The sequence below is a fragment of the Sebastes umbrosus genome, chromosome 1 (assembly GCF_015220745.1).
Source record: "Sebastes umbrosus isolate fSebUmb1 chromosome 1, fSebUmb1.pri, whole genome shotgun sequence".
Lineage (NCBI taxonomy): Eukaryota > Metazoa > Chordata > Actinopteri > Perciformes > Sebastidae > Sebastes > Sebastes umbrosus.
In genome coordinates, this window is record NC_051269.1 from 36725621 (window position 1) to 36744165 (window position 18545).

At 41.1% G+C, this 18545-nt stretch overlaps 1 protein-coding gene and 1 pseudogene across 1 annotated transcript in view; both read left to right on the top strand.

Moving 5' to 3' along the window:
* The window catches only part of LOC119492355 (inositol hexakisphosphate kinase 2-like), a 1011171-nt gene that overhangs the window by 290932 nt on the left and 701694 nt on the right, over positions 1–18545 (top strand). The gene's annotated exons all lie outside the window — the stretch shown is intronic.
* LOC119493830 lies at positions 3562–17118 on the top strand (annotated as a pseudogene).

Sequence of the window (18545 nt, forward strand, 5' to 3'; positions counted from 1 at the left end):
TCCATGTTTACTTCCTGTCAGCTGATGTTATTTACATACAATGCAACAGGAAATAAACTGAGACACATTAAGAATGTTTACGTTTAAAACTGTGTAATGATCCAAATATTGTATATTTATGACATCACAAATGGACAGAAATGCTGACGGCTTGTTTCAAACACACAATTTCTGATTATGGGCTAGGTGTATTTCTCCGTATATTGAACGTTTCAATACTTTCACAGTATTTATATAGCACTTAAAACTGCTTTATAATATAACAGACATGACAATCTCACTTTTTACAATAGGGGACAATGGGATAATTATATTAGGGCTGTCAATCGCTTAAAATATTTAATCGCGATTAATCACAGAATTGTCCATAATTAATCGTGATTAATCTCAAATTAATCTCACATTTTTTATCTGCTCAACATGTACCTTAAAGGGAGATTTGTCAAGTATTTAATACTCTTTATCAACATGGGAGTGGGCAGATATGCTTTCTTTATGTAAATGCATGAATATATTTATTACTGGAAATCAATTAACACAAAACAATGACAAATGTTGTCCAGAAACCCTCACAGATACTGCATTTAGCATAACACAATATGCTCAAATCATACCATGGCAAATAACTGACCCCTTTGAAAATGACCATGCTATTTTTTTCCTCGCCAAAATTTAGTGTAAATTTGGAGAGTTATATATCTTCCTTCGTGACAAGCTAGTATGACATGGTTGGTACTTTGGTAGCGTTAAAACTGAGCCAACTACAACCAAAATAAATCACAAGTTGCATTAATGCGTTAAAGAAAATAGTGGCATTAGGGTCACCTATGTGGGTGGCCCAACCACCTAATGACCATCCATGGAAACTAGATTTGTTTGGCTTTGAATAAAACTCTGACTATGGCATTTGTTCATTGGCGCGAAGGACTCAGATGTGTGGGACAGACACATTTAGATGAATGATTTGTAAACAATTAAATAATTTTAATATGGTGTAAAGTAGTATGTATATGAAACATATTTATTTGAAATAAAATTATAATTGATTTAGCTCATTTTACATATCTCAACATTGGAATCACAGTTGTACATGAAGAAAAGTGGTGATTGGACCCATAAAATGCTTCATAAATTATATTAAATCACATTATTTGGTAATTATTTTATATTTCAAGATGGGTAATAACATTGTATATTTTTATAAAGCATTGCACTGCACATTCTAACAAAAAATCATTGCTGGAACATTAAAAATGCCCATAGTTGCAGAATCACCCATATATGAAAACCAAAAAAGGACTTTTTGTAGTAAGGGGGTGTTAGACACCTCTTAGATTGGACTGTAAATGTATAACTTTTGAGTATTTGGATTTATATGTCAACACATAAATTAAAGTATACGTAAACTTTATTTGCATTGTGCATTTACCAAAAAAGTTAACGCACGTGGGAGTTTAACCACATTATTATTAGTCTCGTGACTGCTGGCAGAGCTGCAGGCTTCAGTATTTCCTCTCTAACAGGAGGGTGGAGGGTGGGGCGCCCTCGAACGCCTCTTTACAACAGCTACTTCTTCACTTGTTGGCCAAAAACACTGCAGCCATCTTGCCCAGCGGATCAACAGCGAGTAAACTCTGAAATTCGGGTTGTTGGCTTGTCGTAAACCCCGTTATTATTCTACCGACAGTCATGAGGTGTAATTGTGAAACGGAACAGCTATCGTGGTGTTGTAAAGACTCCGGCGGTAACGTAACATTTGATGAAGACATTTTTCGCCTTCGACTCGATGTTGTTCCGTCTCATGCTTCCTCTGTAATGACAGCTGAAGCCATTCGGTACCGCCTTCTAGAATGCTCAGCAGCCAATCACAGCGCTCCGAACTCCCCCGCACGGAGACGTTCGGTCGTTCTGCGCATGCGCATGTCAGTCGGGTAAGTCCCTCACTTTAGTGATGGGAATTCCGGCTCTTGTTAGTGAGCCAGATCATTTGGCTCAGCTCACCAAGACGAGCCGGCTCTTTCGGCACCCAAACGGCTCTTCGTTTTACCACTTCTGCCTTTTGTAATTCAGCCAAATTTAGCGCCGTTTTGACCTATGATTAGTATGTGTGCACATATATCACTTAAGTTATTCAATATAATTTTACTAAACCTTATAATTTCCAGAATATCGTAATTTTACATACTGCTTCGTTTCCGACTGTCACTCAATTGTCTGCTATCCGCGCACCACACTCCGCTCTCTCTTTCTGTCCTCCACTCCCTCCTGCTCTGTACCTGTAGACCGTTAGCGCGCCGCGCACCCCCACCCCTCCCTGCTTGATGGTATGATCCTTATCTGTCATCACCTGATTGGTCGCACGGACGTCATTAACACACTGAAGTATGGCAAAATGCAGCGCACTCGAAGTACCCGGATGCTGTACTCAAAACGGTCAAATCTTTGAGTGTGGAACGCTGGACAATTTTCACACTCAATTGTTGCCATCTTGGAAATGGCGGCAGATGATGCAGGAGCTTTTGCGGTACAGAACAACGTACCTTATAGATGTCTATGGGCTACGTAGATAACAGAATAAAACAATACAATACGTAAACATACCAGTGCATTTTCAGCCAACAGGAGGACACATCGTAGGCGACGACGTTTGAAACGTATTTCCACTTTGCTTTAGTTTTCTGTGTATTCTTGATCAACAAAGCAGGCAGATATTTTGGCGGGTAGTTGAGGGGTAAAACCTGAAGGAGGCAACAATGCAACACAAAGGATGCCAGCTGCTGTAAAACCCCGAAGAAGAAGAAGATATTTTGGCGGGTAGTGAGCCGCGGTGAAATGTTGCGATCGTCATTTCCGGTAAGTGTGCCGTTGAGTATTTGATTTGAGACCCTACCCCGTTGAAATTCACGCACTACTCAAGTAAGTACACACAGTGCACTACATTGAAGTGTACTTCAGGAAGTACGTGGCTTGGAATACACTGTCAATAAGTGCATGTAATGCCTGTGGCGCGAATAAAATTGTCCTATCATTCTGCCTTGAATTAAAAAAAAAAAAAATTTAAAAAAAAGTCTCTCGGACAGGAGCCGGCTCTTAACGTTCACTTAAAAGAGCCGGCTCTTAACGTTCACTTAAAAGAGCCGGCTCCTAACGTTCACTTAAAAGAGCCGGCTCTTTGAACCGGCTCGTTCGCGACCAACACATCACTACCTCACTTCTCACAAGCTCGCAGGAGAGTGAAGATGGCGGTTGTGTTCGCTCCGCTGGAGGAGCTTTCTTTACACACAGAGGTGAATAAAGCGGTAGTTTGTCATCCCGTACAGCCTGTAGTAGAGTCACAACTGTCCGTCTTGTGTCACAACAACAACAACCACCGGGGTAGGCAGCGAGAGGCAGCCGGTAATTACACGGCTATAGTTCCCGGACAAGCGAGAGAGAGCTAATGTCCAGCTGGGACTTGGTGGTTCAAGACGATTTGCCAAAAGCAGGTAATGTTGTTTTCCCTCTGTCTGTCTCCTCCTCCGAGTATATAAAGCAAGAAGAGCCGGAGCTGACTGAGACTAAACAGTAGATGTGTCAGAGTCTCGTCCCGTCACATTCAGGAGTGTTTGTGTTCTAAAGAAGTTCATCAGGGGGGGTCTCGGTCTCATCATCACAGCTCTCTCTCTCTCTCCATGCTTCAGCACAACACTGGTAACTTCTCCCACTAATCACAATCAGGGGAAAGTAGGCTCATACTCGGTGCAGACTTTCAATGGGAGTCAAACTATGAACTCTCACAGATCAGGAAGCGCTGCCCCTCTCTCAGTGGAGACAAGCGGCAGCACCGTGATGTCTGTCTCCAGTGGTGGACCGGTGATGTCTAAAGTAATGCCGCCATTGTCAAACAGCGTGATTCAGACGCCTCTCATGAACTCGCAGAGTGTTGTTGTCGCTCCAGCAGCTCCTCCAGCAGCTCCAGGAGCCTCTGTGGCGCTCGTCAGGCCGCCTCCTGTGCAGCACACCGCGGGGTCGGGTGCAACTTTGAATGGGAACAATAATGTTGTCAGTACAACAACAGGTCACGCAGGTTTCGGCGTGCAAACAACAACAACGTTTAGCCAGCCGTCCAACTACTCGGTGTCAGGGTCGCACATAATCAAGGCAGAGCCACCCACAACAACAACAACAACAACAATCATACAGTCAGCACCGCAGCCGGCTGTCACTCCTGGAGCCCTCAGCGCTCCCCGGATGGTGTCAGCCGGTCCAGGTGGGATCCGAGCCCTGACGCCTCAGATGTTGGCCCCGAGGCTCCCCCAGACCTCCCCGGGACAGCCCAGTATCGGCCTGCATAACATCCAGCTCCCACCGGGTGAGTGAGTTTGTTGCCCATGCATTTATTCCCACTTGACTGATTCATTTGCCTCTGATCAGTGAATTTTTTTTTTAATATATTAGTATTACATTTTACATTTAGACATATATACACATACAGACAGACTAACAATATTAATAATTAAATTATACAATAAAATGTTTAGTCAGAATTTCAAAGAAAGAGAGACATGACATTTCATGTATTTCACTTATCTAACAAAGAAAACAGATAACATAAAAGATAAGACAAAATAAATAAATACCTCAAAGAAAAACAAACAAAAAAAACCCCCACAACAACAGCACTCAGCAGTTTCAATTTGACTGTGCCCCCTGACCTCCAAGAAACTCCAACGCCTCTGATCAATGATTGTAAGTAATAATCATTGGATGATTATATTCTTATTGAATGTTGGTCATACATAGAAATAAGGTGTCCTCTACACTCTGGAACTTTTCTAACTCAACCAGTAATATAAAAATTAAAGTTTATTTATTTATTTGAGGTTTTTCCATCTTTCTGTAGCGTCCCAGTGGTGTTCCTTATGTAATCAAATCCGAACATTCAAATTTTGGTCAAAGTATGTATGTTTAGTGTCCAAATGACATTTTCCCAAGCCCCTCTCAAAACGTTATCCCGCGTGACCTGATGTAGGTTTCTGCATGATGACGCTGCTACCTGTACAATGTTATACTGTATACATCCTTATAGTCAGTACCGGCACGAAAGCTAAGCAATGTACTGCTGTGTGGACGCCACGTTAGTTCAGATCCAAAAGTCGCACAATAACGCAAACACACATTGGTAGATTATATTCTTATTGAATGTCGGTCATCCAATACAGAATACATAGAAATAAGGTGTCCTCTGCACCAGATTCCTTAAATAACACTACACCGTTATGATTTCTGGTTCAGGGATGGTACTTGTACGCAGTGAGAGCGGACAGCTGCTGATGATTCCCCAGCAGGCTCTGGCCCAGATGCAGGCCCAGGCACAGGGAGGCATGGCACCTCGGACTGCGACCGCCAACAAGCATGTCTCCTGGCCAGGTAAGATCAACTCTGCCTGCCCAGGAAGAGCTTTATACAGGTGTTACACCGAAATCTGTGACTGCAGACTACCAGCAACACATGAGGTCACCATTTCTGACAGCTGTCTCAGAAAATGTTGCCCCACTGTTCTGTCTTTTACTTTTCTTTTAGAGTTTTGTGATTTATTTATTAAAAATAAAAAAATATTAAATAACATTTATGTTTTTTAACAATTTAGTTTTGTGTGTTTTATGTCACATATTGGGATCTATTGTTTGGGGTTTGCCTCATTTATTACTAGGGCTATCCCAAATACCATTCTTTAAGCTTCGAAGCTTCTGCGAGAAATATTCAAAGGCATTCAAAGCTTGGCGGCGCAGCACAGCATGGGACAGTGCCGCTGCTGCACTACTGTACACACACGCACCTCTACACACAACAAACAGCGAAATCCGTCTTAAAATAACTAATAATAATTCATGTTGAATATGAGTAATGAATACATACTTACATATAAAAAAATAAACAAAAAACCCCTGAAGCATTCAAATACTGATTTAGAGGTCGATTACCATGGCAACGGTCGAAGCTTTGAAACATTCAGGTCAGCCCTATTTATTACACAGGTGCATTTTCCGACAACAGCGGTCAGAAACAGTGACCTCGTGTTGCTGGCTCTCTGCTGATTCCACACATGAAAACCTTTGTGAAAATAAATGTGAGCCACTCTGTGGCAGATTTCGGTGTAACACCGGCAACCACTGTGTCTCACTTTAGTGCCAAGGTCAGTGTTATAGCCCATGTTCAGCTTGCCTTTCTGCCTACAGCTCAGGGTAGCACCTGTTTAAATAGAATATTAGTTAAATTATAGCTCATGTGTAGGTATATGGAAAATAGTGTGCTGTATATGCATATTATTATGTTGTATTTTATTTTTTTATTCGTGTATAAATTTAGATGTAATCAGTAGATGTCTTCTGGTTTGATGAAACTGGTTGTTGCCCATCATGTCGTGCGTTGTGCCTTGTCTCAGGCTCCTGGGAACACCATCATCAGCAGACAGGTGGCTCCCAGCACCATCGTCCGTCAAGGCTGTCCGACCCCGCCGTCACTCGCTGCGACCACCACTCTCCACAGACCTCCGATCCTTCAGGTAACCCCGTCTGTTGGTGTAAAAATAAGGTCTTATTATGTTCATTTGGCTTGTTGCACATTGTTTTGTGTCCATTACTTGCTCAAGCTGCAGACTGAAGGATGATACAAATCGCCCCATTCGCTGTTTGGTATTGTATTATAGTAATGCACCATGATATTACCGGTTTATGTGTCAGAGTGACACTAGAAGGATCTTATGAGTGCATTTCGCCTCAATGAAAAGGATGCAAACCCTCATTGCATGGGTGAATAAATGTCCAATTGCCTGGGTTTAATGGTAATCCTGAACCTTGTTTCCTGGATTTACTATAGTAGACCTGAGGGAATTATACTTATTTATAAAGAGTTTTATGTGTTACACACACCAAAAACACGTCAGCAGATTTGCCAGTTACAAATAAAACAATCACAAAATGATCAATGACTTCTTTCCTAACGTCTGAAAAACCAAAACATTGAAGTGAACTGAAATTCAGTGCAGGAGAAGAGCACCTATATCCTCTTGAACCTGAAGTTTGATGCCCTTGATCAACTTTGAAGCACCTCTAAAAACCCACACTCCCCTATGATGACTTGAAACGTGTGTTTTGAAACACTTGAACAACCTAAATAACATGTTATGGTGGTGATGTCTGTCTTCCCAGAGCTCAGTTGGTGCTGCAGTACCGGGAATTGCCCCCAGGACCGTCAGCCAAACAGCTGGGACCACAGTTGCCTCAGTAACAGTGAGCAAAGTGAGTTGTGCATAGCCCCGAGGGATCAGATAGAGCTGGGCGTCTGCATGTGCTAGAGACAATTACAGTATGATAAAAGAAGGCAAGGCATGCTGCGATGTATAACATGGCTATTCAAAAAGGAGACTGGCATTTGTTCATAATCTGAATGTTATTGGCAGGAGACGATGGAGAATGTGAAGAAATGTAAGAACTTCCTGTCTACGTTGATCAAGCTGGCATCGACTGGGAAGCAATCTACAGAGACCGCAGCCAGTGTGAGAGATCTGGTCAAGGAACTGCTGGTGAGTGAGCCGGTCAACTGCTATGTTATGTTTCTCATTTCACAAGGATATTGACAAATAAATATAACAATGTATTTAAAAGTGGAAGCTAAGAGAAGCATCATCTGTACTTGCAAATATGACAGCTCTCACTCCCAGCTCTTTATGCTTCTATATTGTACTAGGAGGGCAGACTGAAGCTGAGGAATTCACCAGCAGATTGTACAAAGAGCTCAACTCCTCACCCCAACCTTACCTTGTGCCTTTCCTCAAGGTAAGAAAGCTTATATTCTATTGTCATTTCCGCTGATATACCTTCCAGTAAAATGTGTTTTATATTTCCTTGGACCACAGGAAACTATTGCCAAACAGTGTCATCCTGAAAGGCACGGTCTGTAATCTTGAGAAACTAGCAAGAGTGCACTAGATTTTTAAAATTATTCAACCGAAAAAACCGAGCCCAGTGTTGCCATCTCTTTTCCAACAAAAGTAGCTAGCAGCACTAGCTCCAAAAGTCACTAAATCTAGTGAGAAATTCGCCACGTCAACACTGACAGTGCGTCCGTTCAGGCTTAACTCCAAAGCCACTCCCCCAAAATTATCATTATGAAGTTAACATATCCTAATGAACGTAAACGACGAACATGGCTATTGTTAATACTCACAGCTGTCAAACTAGCAGGTTGTAGAAGACTCCTGTGACGCGCAATGAGTGCATGGGCAGAGTTCATGGGCAGAGAGCGCGCAGGCAGGCCGTTGAATCATTTAATTTGGGCCGATTGGACAGGCTTATTACAGTCCTGCGACAACCACAGATACTGCATTTTTTTACTGTATTTTTGTCAGAACAGCCGATTTATTCATTGTTGTCGGGATGTAATGAGAATTTTAAAAAAGATATATGAATATATAAATGTATTTAACCAACACTACCAACCCTACCTTTAACAATGCATTTCTGTAACATAAAGTATAACCTGTTTGTCTTCTGCAGAGAAGCCTCCCAGCCTTGAGGCAGCTCACTCCAGACTCAGCAGCCTTCATCCAGCAGAGTCACCTCCCCCAGCCAGCCTCAGGTCCAGCCCCCTCCACCTCACCCATCCCCACCCCCACCACGGTGGTCCTGGGTAGCCCAGCGCCCCGCATCGCTGCCCCAATCAGCCGGCCCCAGCTCCAGCCAGCCATTAGCAAACCGGGACAGACCCCTCAATGGTAAACGGACTAATAAATATATCAGATCTATAACTTTGAGTGGCATTTACATCAAATATGAGGCAGCTCAAACCTTTCCACTCCCTCACATTGCACAATAAAACATAAAGCATCACTATGGTAATAATTACATAATCTACATTTGGTACTTTACCCTTGCAGGTGATCCAGCAGCAGAGAACAATGGTGAGACCTCAGGTAGCCTTACCGATGACCCCCATGGTGACTCTCAGGAATCAGGCCCCTGGTCGCATCATGCTGGGACAGCAACAGGTCCAGCTGAAAGAGCTGCAGCCAGGTGAGGACGTCAATCTAATAACACCTCTGTCTGTCTTTCTTTGTGGTGACTTGTAGTATTGATTGTGATTTTGTGTCTCTAACAGTTCCTGTGAGGCTGGAGGGGCCACCATTTTCTAAACAAGTCTCTGCTGCAACCTTGAGCCTAGCTCAAAAGAACAGGCTGAAAGAGGCGGGTGGCACTTTCAAGTAAGAACAAAGATAACAGAATTCAAATCAGTTTTGACCATAAATGCTCTTTAATCACACAAGATTTAGTATTAATATCACTTGTAGGTGGAAAATTTACTTTTGGGAACTTTTCTAAACTCGACCAGTAAAATAAAAATTAAAGTTTCTTTAAAGGGTGGTCCATTATTTCTTTTTTTGAGGTTTTTCTATCATTCTGTAGTTTCACAGTGGTGTTCCTTATGTATTCAAATCTGAACATTAAAATTTCGGTCAAAAGTATGTATGTTTAACGTCCAAATGACATTTTCCCAAGCCCTTCTAAAAGCTTTTTTCCCACGTGACCTGACGTAGGTTTCTGCATGACGACGCTGCTACATGTACAGTATTATAGACAGCCTTATTTTCAGTGTAAATTAACGTTGCATACAGTAACTTAGATGGCGGTCGGCACCATCCCAGTTTGAAGAAGCTGACAGGAGTACCAGCACGAAAGCTAAGCAATGTACTGCTGTGTGGATGCCATGTCAGTTCAGATCCGAAAGTCGCACAATAACACAAACTAACTAACCGATCGATGCAACGGCAGACCAGCAACTCCCGTGTACTGCAGGGTAAAATTACTGTTTTTGTGAATGGAGTTTGGTCTGTTAGCTTTGAAGACTGCGATATAATGAAGCAGTTGTATCGTTCCCGTCGGAGAGGGCTGTCTGACAGCGGGGGGAAATATTCTAAATATAGTGTACACTTAAACTGATATTGATTTTTTTTTAGGTGGCTAAAATACATTTTTCTTCTGCTGCCATCCACCGCCGCTTTACTTCACCATCAGACAGCCCTTTCCAGCGGGGAACTGAAGCCGTTATATCACTCTCTTCAAAGCCCCCAGACTACATTCACAAAAGCAGTAATTTTACCTTGCAGAACGCGGAAGTTTACATACAACCCCACTTCAAAAAAATCTGAACTAACTCTTTCAGTTATTTCCAAACTTAGCACAGCTAACTTCGACTCAGCTAGCTCTAGCGTTCACAATATTTAGAACCTTATTGATTATATTCAATTAGCTTACTTTGGTAACCTGCGTCACTGCTTTTTGCAATTGCTGAGTGGGTGTTTCCAATTGAAACAATGTAACAGAACGCAGATGGATCCTCCCTTTAATGTCATTGTCAGCATAGCTTTTAAAGCTTAAAAATGTTATGTAGCTGGACAAGTAAATATATAAACAGTTCATAGTGATTTATCCAAGTTTCAATGCTATCTCTGTCACACCTCCGTTTATGTATACAGAGATGATGACGACATCAACGATGTGGCCTCCATGGCTGGAGTGAACCTATCAGAGGAAAGTGCTAATATCCTCGCAACCAATTCTGGACTTGTGGGAGCGGTGACACATTCCTGTAAGGACGAGGCTTTCTTATCCTGTGCCGTTCTACAGAAGAGAATGCAGGAGATAGGTGAGACACTTACAACCTACTGACAATACAGCATCTATCTATCTATCTATCTATCTATCTATCTAATCTATCTATCTATCTATCTATCTATCTATCTATCTATCCACCTCCTAAACCCCAACATGTCTCTGTTTCTTTTCCAGGTAGGAGGTACGGTTTGACAGGACCTGGGTGCGGAGGTGGTGAACTTTGTCTCCCACGCTACTCAGCAGCGGCTCCAGACCCCTGATGGAAAAGGTTACCCACGTGGCTCAGCAGAAAAACGCCAATTTCAAGGTTTGTTTTACAGCGTCATTAAAGACAAATACTGCTGGTGCTACGACATTAAATGGGTCCACTGTATGCATGCAAATGACAGATATGTCTCCACAGATATTCAATACTTTCTCCTGTAATCTTTTTGCCTTTTCTGGGATAACATTGTGGCACTGCTGTCTGTTGGCAGGAGGATAACAATTATGAGCAGAGCAGTGATGTTCGTGCTCAGCTTAAGTTCTTTGAGCAGCTGGACCAGCTGGAGAAACAACAGAAGGAGGAGCAGGAGAGAGAGATCCTCCTAAAGGCAGCTAAGGTACAGCATCACTGACAGACATCACAATAATATGTCCACAAAGGCTATTGGGGAAATTTCATTTACACAAAATTGTAGTAAAAAGGTACCGGGGTCGCTGTGGTGAAGCGTAAGTCCAAATCTGTGGTGTCAAATAGAGTATAAAATAAATAGCCCCATAATAGACTGAGAGGTTTTCATGTTTCACAAATTCACATTTCTGTAATAAATACCTGGATAAAATATTTTTTTTGGGAGATTGAAACAACCTCTTATGCAACCATCAAAACATGCACTCTGTTGCCAGGACTTACTTACATTCAGCAGGCATGGCATTGAAGATTGTCTAGGTTTAAATAGACTTTCAAGCATCCATTTTTATTATTTCAAGGCCGTACTGTGTTGATTTCTTTTAAAGGTTTGGATGAAATCAAGTCAAGCCATTTATTATAAGAGCAGGTGTGTAATAAATGCCAATTTGTTTGGATTATATTTAGTGTTTTTGTATCCCGCAGCTATTCTCTTCTCCAGAGACGCATTAATATTCAATAAAGTTTGACAAAAGGTTGTGATTGATTTTGACTCACCCTCAGGATATACCTCAAACAGTTTGTAACAAATCAAATGGCACTGGGGACGAATTTATAACACCGAGTTAAATTCCATTAGTTCCATTAAGAATAAATAATACATACATTAATAAATATATTACGCATTTTTTATTCAACTACTGTGCAGTATAAAAACGTTTTAGCTTTAAATGTGGGCTAAATATTGATGGATATGGGACAATTCAGGGGACTTGAACTCACCAGTAGTTGATGTAGAATCTGCTTTTCAAACTCAAAGTTTTCCACGTGATTGTAGATATTCATGCAGAATGGGCAAACACCTGCAAAATTCTACAGTATCTCTGGTCCAACACAGCTTGGGCTTCGGCCTTTCTTCTGCCAACATCACTTATTAATTGCGTCTTTCTTTTGTCCTCGCAGTCTCGAGCTCGGCAAGAGGATCCGGAGCAGCTGCGTCTGAAACAGAGAGCAAAGAGGTAGGATGAGATGATCAGGACAGTCAACTCGTGTCTGCTTCTGTATGTTTAAGCACTGTATGCTTGATTGTCGTGTTGCTATGTGTGCGTTATCCAGATGCAGCAGCAAGAGCTGGCTCAGATAAGACAGAAGGAGGCCAACCTGACAGCTTTGGCAGCCATCGGTCCCCAGGAAGAAGAGGAAGGTTCTGGACTCTCCATCCTCCTCTGCTGCAGCCGAGGTAACACTAATTACAGCGGGTTCCCCACATAGTGTTGTTTATCCTGGGCTAGCTGTCAAGTATAACCTCTAAAGTTATCATATACCATTACTTTATTAGTATAAGCTGGACAGAGACAGAACATGCCTCGTGGCATGAAAACGGCTTCTGTGCTCTGTATCCTGTCAGTACAACTGTATTTTCTTTATAGGCTATAGCCTCATATATGAAAACATATCTCATCTATATAGGCTATCTATATCAGACTAGACACAGGAAGTGCATTTGCACCTGCTAATGTATTTCTAATGTCACAGAAACCACTGAGAGTGAATCTTGTGTTTTGGATGTTATTATCATACCGTCTGTGATGTGTCGGTGTTTTTGTTCCGATGCTCTGCACAGATCTGACGCACGCCCGGCCACCCACTGTTGTCCCAGGTTCTCTGAAGCTCTGTACCGGTGTCGGCGGCACTTTGACCACTTTACTTTGCCATCAGACAGCTATTCAGTCCATGTTTACGATGGGAAACTGAAGCTGTTATCTACGCTCTCACCAAAGCAATAGGAATACATTGAAAAAAACAGTAATTTTACCTTGTAGAAGACAGGACTTGCTGGTCTACTGCTGCCTCAATCGGTTAGTTTGTTTGTGTCATTGTGTGACTTTGGTCAGTTGGATACACTAAAGTCACACAATAGCACAAACTAACCGATCGCAGCAGCGGTAGACCAGAAAATCCTGGGTAAAATTACAGTTTTTTCAATGGAGTCTGGGAGCTTTGGCGAGAACATAGATGGATACAACGGCTTCAGTTCCCCGTTGATATGGGTTGTCTGATACAAGGTAAACTGGCGAAAAATACTTTAAATATAGCGTACACTTAAACTGATCGTTTTTTTTAGGTGAGCCTTTCTTTTAGGTGGCTAAAATATGTTCGCTACGGCCCTGTCCAGAGCAGTACATTGCTTTGGTTCTTTGCGTTAACTCCTATCTGTTTCTCCAAGCTGGGGACATGCAGACTGTCATCTACTGTAGTTAATACACTGACTATAGATACAACCCCACTTCAAAACACCCAAACTATCCCTTTAATGCCAGGCCTGTTCAGAACAGGACCTATGACTCACAATTCAACGAAAGACACCAAAGTTAAAATGCAGATGACAGCAATAATAACGTCAGGTCTACTTTCTTTGTCAGTATAAAACACCGGCTTCAGAAATAGCTGACGTTAGCGGCAACTGTTAGTCGGTTCTTTACTCCAGTGACGGTATCCATCAGACAGAGTTGATGTGGGGATGAGCTGACAGCCCACTCTACCCTGACAGAAACCTGCTGTCACTCACCTGCACTCTTCACATACCTGGAGAAAATAATATAATGAAGCCGCTCGTCAGTTCTGACAGAGCATAAAGTCAGCTGACTACAGATCACATTTAACAAGTCACCAGTCACATTCTTTTAATACAATGAGACAGTCTTCATAGCGGTGCTGCAGCTCCTGGTTATGCCTGGTCCGACCTGCTACACGTCATCGTTATAGGTTTAGTTAATTGATTTCTTCTTTGACCACAAACCTGTGCCTGTTCTAGATTTTGTGATTGCCTTGGTAATGGTTGTTCTTTATCTGTGTTTATTCACTGGGGAGTATCCACAACTGCAGAGCCTGTTCTGGAAAATAAGCGTCTAACCATTGCTGCAATAACTGGCCCTGTATTCTGTAATTGTGCACGGGAATTGGCATATGAAAACAAATGTTCAGGAAACAATGTGCTGATATCTCTTCTTTTATTTACTTACTTTGACAACGGTTGCTTGCAGTAATTTAAGATGGTGTTTATTTCCCGCCTCCCGGTGACAATGATGCTTTTGTGCTGTTTCTTCTGCATGTAGTCTTCTTCTTTATTGAAAATAGAGGAAAAACCGATGTCACTGAGTTGTATTGTATTCTGGTTAGGTACAATGCCAAATTGCTATAGCAGTGAAAGTGGGAAAGTTGTTACCAAATCAACGGCCATGGAAATAACACAATTAACAAAACAGTATTGCAGAGGCCATGACTGCAGGGCTTCCTAAATAATCTGCATGGGATTGGCTGGCAAAAAAAGGGCATTTACAGGGTTCATGGCGATTAACTGCATGCTTCAGGAAAAAGGTTAGAAACAATTACTTCATCCCAAATTCCCATAATAGACTACTGTAGCTAAAGTCTTTCCTTTAACCATTTCAAAATGTCCTACGCCGTGGTCACATTCATACCTCACTCTCATAGAAAATAATAATAATAAAGAATAACAGTTCATTGGCCGACATGCATCCATCTATTAAATGTCTTTACTGTTCTCATTGCAGTTCAGGGTTGTGGGGGCAAGGTTATAATAGTTTTTGAATTTTCAATTTGTTTTTATTTTATTTTAGTTTTGACTTTTCAATTTCATTTTAGTTTAGTTTTAATTAGGGTAAGTGTGTTGCTAGTTTAAATTTAGTTTTTTTCAGAAAGGTTTAGTTTTAGCTTTTAAATGTTTAGTTTTAGTTTTACAGTAGTTTTAGGTTTTTGTAAGGGCCAGATATAAGTTTCAGAAGTCTGTAGCTACATATACAGTACAATTTCTGTGGTTCAATGTTACGAGAGTTGACGAAAATTTCATGCTGTCTCCTTTTTTCAGTAGTGATATATTATAGCTAAAAAACTAAAACTGAAATGAATTTACGTACATTTTATATTTATTTTTATTAGTTTTTTTACCAGTCAATATAGTTTAAGTTTAGTTTTCTTAAAGAATTTAGTTTTTATTTAGTTTAGCACAAAACACATTTTTGGCCATACTCAAGAATTGATATGCTAAGTATGACAATTTCACAGAAATGTCTAATGGGATAAAATGGTGAAGTGATGACATTTTGGACAGACATGAATGTAAACTGCAATTTCACTGGTTGTCGGAGGCATACAACCGCAAATTTCATATTAGTTGAGCTTACCCCACAATCTTTCCCTGAGCTCCCCTGGCAACTGCAGAAGTAGGGCTACACCCTGGGGTACTGGTACCCCTGGTTAGAAATCACTGACCTAAACTGTATGTCTTTGGACTGTCGGGGGGGAATCCGGAGCAATCCATGCAGGAAACATACAAACTCTGCACAGGGAAGGCCCCAGCCAGATGGTGCTTTCAAACAGTGCACACACTCAGCCACTCTGCTGCTCCTTATTGGTCAACATTACTAATTTAAATGTGAAAATATAAAGATACACACACAAATTACCAATATTACATACCTCTCTAATCCTCTCTTTCTCCCTCCCATCTGTCTCTCATCTTGCAGGGATCAGGATCAGGTTCCTCTCTCTCTGGCGGGGCCGGTTCGTCGGGCTCCAGACCCACGCGGCAGCGCATCACACGCGTCAATCTCAGGGACCTGCTCTTCTGTTTGGAGAACGAGAGATTTACCAGTCACTCCCATTTCCTCTACAAGGGCTTTCTGAAATAGGCTTGTATGTCAGAGGGAGAGGAGGGAAACGTGTGTGGAGAGACCAACCGCTCCCACCACAGAGAGAGCACAAGAGACTCTCTAACTGAAGAGGAGAGCAGCGTCGTGGCACATTTCAAGGCTTTTTCATGACACACTGATGACCTGAAGTACAGTAGTGGATGGCCTCTCTACCTCTCTCCTCATAACGCCGATTTAGCTTCAGAGCAGTCACGGACTGATGCTACGATTATACTCTGTACTTTTCAAGAAAGTGCAAAAATGGATTAGATGTTTATAACGAAGGGTTTATGTATGAACAAATGACTTATTGTACAATTATGGCACTGTCACACAGTACAGGTTTATTTTCAGAGTGTTTGTATGCATTAGACTTTAAAGCAATGGAAATCAACACATTTGTTTTTAATAGACCACCAACTAATTTTATTGAATAATTTTATTTTTGATTTAACTGAATTAGTTTGAACTCCACAAACTGTGTAACCTACTGAGTTGCCTTCCTAAATATGAATAAGCCATATAGCCTCCCTGAAGCAATTAACCCTGCTGTAACTCATGAAGCAGTAGTTCACTCTGTACGTCATCTCCATTACTTATTTGTTCAGGCGTATTTATTTACTAAACGCAAGCTTGAAAATTAATGTTTAGTTATGTTATTTAACTTCACGTTACAATCGGTTGTTTCATGTAGCTTAAATTCAAAACAAAATGCATTTACCTGCATAAAATATGTTTAAAATCAGTTTTGTTGGTGTATAGATTTTCAGTGTGTTTAGAGAGGTTTGTTCTTTGTTTTTTTTATCTTTAAATTGTTCTTTAAAAAATTAGTTTGACATCGTACTGATTGACATAGTTTCAGAAGGCTTCTAACCTGTATTGCTATACCAAACATACATCTACCTGAAAGTGATTTCTATTTTTGTAGTTGCCCTCCAACAACACATTTTACTCTTTCAATAGCGACTGACGGTGTCCTTGACTTAGCAAAGTTAAGGAGTTTCTTCCTGTATATTTGTAAATGTTTACACCTAAAGTTTTACACATGGTTTTGTATAGAATTGAGAATTTACCCACCCAGCATAAAGAAAACACATTTTCTCTATTAAAAAAGTTTGAATAAATAATGATTTTACAATAACTGGTTTGGTTCGCTGGTTTAACCTCTTCCACTTCTTGAGTGCCAACTTTACTTTTTTTCAGCGGCTGTAGCAGGTTCAGTTTTAAAGTTAGAGTGAAGATATTGGTATCATATGAAACATGTAAAGAACGCTAAATAACACTACGAAGTTACGCCAAATTTTGGCGGGGAAAAAACTGGCATGGCCATTTTTCAAAGGGGTCCCTTGACCTCTGACCTCAAGATATGTGAATGAAAATGGGATCTATGGGTACCCACAAGTCTCCCTTTACAGACATGCCCACTTTATGATAATCACATCACACAGTTTTTTGAATGCAGTACAAATGCGTTATTTTCGCCTATTCTAAAATTTGAATATTTCTGCATACAGGGGTCCATAAACAGTCTTGGAGTTACATAAATTCGGTTTGACTGTAAAGCTGAGACTGTTGTGGATCCAATGAGCCCAACTGTATTCATGTGTGATGATGTTAGCCCCCATAGTAGCCATATAGCCCCATATAGTGAGACCATTTTTTTAAACTTGACCTCACTGTATAAAATGACCTGTGGTCACCTCTAGGATAATCACAACCTCATGAAACTTTACAGCCACAAACTACACACCTAGAGCATTCAGACGATGGATGTCTTTCCTAGCTAGACTGACAATAAGAGGGTTTTCTGAGCAGTTTCCAGAACAGAAGTGCTCACCATCCAATCACCAAAATGCAATTCTTGCAGAAATCTCAAAATGTCAAAAGTTTTTCAAATCAAATCACAGCATGGCTTTTTTCTATGGTGTTCATCAACGTCTTGGTGTCTTAATGTGGTATTATGGAGGGGATTGTTGATAACAAATGGTATCAACCCAAAAAATGAATAGAGCATGGGGATGGCCATCATATCTATCATAATGTTATTAGCCCTTATACACTTTTTATTAATGAATTAATGAATTATTTTTTATTTCTGATTCAGTATCTCAAATTAATCTTCAGGCTCCCAGCTTTCAGATGATGTGCACCAATTCTATGTGACATCTACTGCTGACCTGCTATCTCCCCCTAAAGACAAAATGGATCCATGAAAAAGAGGAGTGGAGTGGAAAAGGTTAAAGAGATTTCAGTCAGTCATTAACCTGTTTTTTTTGTATTTCCTAGTATTGCACTAGGGGGCAGCATTGCATTACTATAACATCTGGATGTGTGCTGCATGTGGCACTGGGGATATTAAGGCGTGTACATGAATGAGCTGAATGCCTTTAATTCCCTTCTTACTCTACCTGTTCACAGATAATTCCACTTAATCCTCTAACATCTGCAAAGCCACATGTAGTACACAGTGTGTGTCCCCTGGGTCTATACAGGTATCTATTGAGCACAACTCCCATGAGCACAACACACAGCCTATAATGAAAATCACACTCACACACAGTCTGCTACCAG